Genomic DNA, 3,642 nt, shown 5'->3' with positions numbered 1-3,642 from the left:
ACAAAGACCAAACACAGGAAAATATCGTATTTCCTCAAGAGACCTCTGAGAGTTTCACCATTACTGAGTGCTTGCCATGTGGCTGGCATGGGGATAGCTGCTTCATGTAGGCATAGGGGTTAGCCCACATCCCCTTAATTCGTTAATATGTGAAATGTGAATTCTTGCCAGGTCAATAGAAATTTGAAGAAAGTAGTGACAGTGTAGATTGGAATTACTAGAAAATGTTTTTTTTTTTTTTAAACCATATAAATGACTCTTATTCACAAAGCTTATAAGAATCCAGAGTGGATCATAAATTCCAGGATTTGTCATGGATTTTCCTCTGCTTTAGCCAAAAGAGACCACCCAATCAGTGTAATCCAAACATACTTTATGCATTTCTTCTCTGCACCCGTGCCTCTAGAATAAGTAACTTCCCTAAGTCTGATATTCTAAAGATCAGCATCACATAAATGGTTTTCTTTTGGGAATATTTCTGAAGCATTAAAATAGACCACACAGGCTGAGAGCCATTAGTAACCAGTTAAGTGATAACACAGCCATATTTCTGGAGGAACCAAATAGTTTAGTTCAGGCTTGTGGAAAAAAAAAAAAAGATTTTGCAGAACATTGTGGACCCACTGCTTCTTGTGTGTATCTGGTTTCTTCATTGCAAGGGTACACACAGATCTTCAGCTGGAACACCTTTGATCTCTTCTCCTATTCAGTCATGGATCCTTAGCTATAAGTGTCTTGACTCCTTTCTAGTCACTCCAAAATAAATGACCTGAGACATTTCTTATGCCAGACTGAACATAGGTGAAAAGAATTATCCTTCCACTGAAGTAGATTATGGTCAATCTTGTTATAAAAAGCCCCCAAGCTGGTATGCATGGAAAATTCCCCTGTAGAACAAACACAGATAAGGAACGCTGTTTCAAGTTCAGTCAGAGAAAGAAGGTTTAGACCAAGAGCCTGTACACCAAGCCTTGGTGAAATGGCTTAATAAACAGCAGATGGATTTCCTTGTGGGCTATATCAAAGTTGTTTTTGAGACCTTAAAGGACACAGAGTTTAAAAACAGTAACCCTAAGACAAGGCCTGGACTGAATCTCTAGCACAGGAAAAAAGATTGATTTTATCTACAATTCTTCCTTTCCTCTGAGCTGGCAAGTATGTCATGTTACTTACATAGACTATTGAGATTACTAGACCACACCTTCTATTGCTTATACTGCATATTTGTTACCTTAATATTAATCAACACCGTGCTAATTTGAACCCAGTTCAAACTGTCATTTGTGCACAGTCCTGAATTTAGACCAGACTCTGAAAATTTGTAAATACATATTTGCACATGCTGTAAGGACATAATTCGCTTTTATTTTGGGAGAAGACACTGCCAAGCACATTTTGTGCTAAGGACAATGTACTGCTTCTAGTCTCATTTAACAATGTGAAAACAATAACAAATAAGATTAAATATGGCTAAGTTCATTTAGAAAGTCACAGAAAGAGTTTAGGCTGTAACTCATGCCCAGGGACTGTGAACTATTCCTTCTAGACTATGACTAGTTTGTATGATTCAGGAAGACATTTCACCTTCTATACTTTGGTCTAGAATATGGTACTGAGGTATTCCACTAAAGCTAACCCTATACAAATGAATGCCAACCATATTCCCACGGTCAGGGTGAGCTGAACAGGCCTTTTCTAGAAGTAGGAACTGAAGGTATCAGAAGACAGGCAGGGCATCCATGCAGAGAAAGGAGAAGCTGCTAACCCCGGATAACTGCTGCCATGGCAACAGTCACCAGGCCCCTGTCTTTCTCTGGTGGAATCTGAGGGAGTCCAGGGAGAATTCTGGTCCACGGTTTCCTGCCCCAGTGGCAGGAACAGAGCCTGCCCTCCCTCTAATTAGCCTGCTTTCACACAGCAGGACCTGTCTGCCTGGGTTCCTTCAGCCCAGGGTGCTCTGCTGCTGCCTCCCCTGCATTCTTTCCTAAGAGCACATTATGGTGGCAGTTCTTGATGTCAGGCTAGCATCTGTTCACTGCAGCAGGCCCTGCCCAGCCTTTGGCTCTCCTGTCTCCTGTCTCAGCCTTGCTCTGCCAGAGGAGCAGGCAGGGTATCCAAGTGGGAATACAATAGCATGAACCTTCTCTTTTTTGCTTCTGGTATTATCTTAACTGAAGCCTAGAAACACACACAAACACACACACACACACACACACACACACACACACACACACACACACACACCGTGGATATTTCCAGAAAAGCAAAGAAAGCCTCTGAAGAAGGGTTGGGTAGCAACTTAAGCTTTTGCAAACATATGGGGACAGAGAATATGGTCCCATCTGGGCTGAAAGGAGCCAGTAACACTCTGCAGCCTGGGCAGAATTTATGTTATCATTCACTCAGTGGAGGTTCTGAATGCATACATTGATGCCTGGAACTCCTCGTCTTGTCTCTGTTTATGCTCTCTTGTTCCATAAAATGAGGCTGTCGTAGAAGCATTAATGAGGTGCCTTCTAGGTTTAGAATGATGTGATGCTGTACTCCTAACACACTGAAAAGAGGCCTCTTTGGTTAAGGAAACAGTCTAATGAGTTAATTTGACCTTTGCAGTTTGTCCTTGTAAACTTACTGTTTGTTTTCTTTAGCTTTGCCCAACATTTTAAATTAGGAAGAAAACATGACCCTAAATGATTAAAATACTAGTTTCTAGGGTTAAGGATTCCAGGAAAAATGGGACAAGAGAAGTGTTAGTCATAAGACTTAATAATCCGTTATATTCCTTCAGATTTATGGGATCCAGAGCATCTGGTGACCTTCAGATAGTATCAGGATGTGCCTCAGAAATGTACCACTGCCTGATTAATGAATGCTCTGGCACTGATTCATCAGTGGCTAAATTCCACTGCCATAAAAGTTCTTAAATAAGGTTCTGGAGAGATGGTTCATCAGTTAAGAGCATTTTCTGCAGGGGGACCGAGGTTCAGTTCCCACTACCCATATGGAACTTCAAAACTTTCTGTAACTACAGCTCCAGGGATTCTGATGTCCTCATCTGGCCTCTGCAGTCACTGCATGTGTGTGCTACACACATACACATAGGCAAAACACTCATATATATGAAATAAAAATAAGCAATTTGAAGTTCCTATATAAGATCATCACTTGGAGTTGGTGTGTTCCTTGAGAAGATCATGCAGCCAGTTCTGATCACTTAGCTCATCATACTAAAGTTTATTTTGTACTACCACCATGCCTCTCCAATAATTGGATTCTATGAATTGGTTGAGATGACTCAGCTTTTGTAAGATATCAGGAGCATCACTTGATCTGTATGGAAGCAGCCTCCAGACTGCTAGCACCTTTCCTGGAATCCAGAAAGTTACTTGCTCCAGACTGGCTTTCATTGCTGTGCTCTAGCACATTATACAGCTACTCTTTATACCAGGAACTCACTAAAGGACCCAGAACAAACCAACCTCAGCTTTTGGTGTAGGTAGCAGAGGTTGGAGTAAAGGAGGTAACATCAGACTGGTTCAAGGAGATTATATTTAGTGAATATTTGTTCTGCACTATGTCCTGGATATGCTGGGGAGCAAGATACAAGTTTCTTTGAGAAGTTCAGTGATTTACAGAGGAAGT

The sequence above is a fragment of the Peromyscus leucopus genome, chromosome X, assembly GCF_004664715.2.
Source record: "Peromyscus leucopus breed LL Stock chromosome X, UCI_PerLeu_2.1, whole genome shotgun sequence".
In the NCBI taxonomy this organism is placed as follows: Eukaryota; Metazoa; Chordata; class Mammalia; order Rodentia; family Cricetidae; genus Peromyscus; species Peromyscus leucopus.
The sequence above is the reverse complement of the archived record's forward strand: the minus strand, read 5'-3'. Positions refer to the sequence as shown.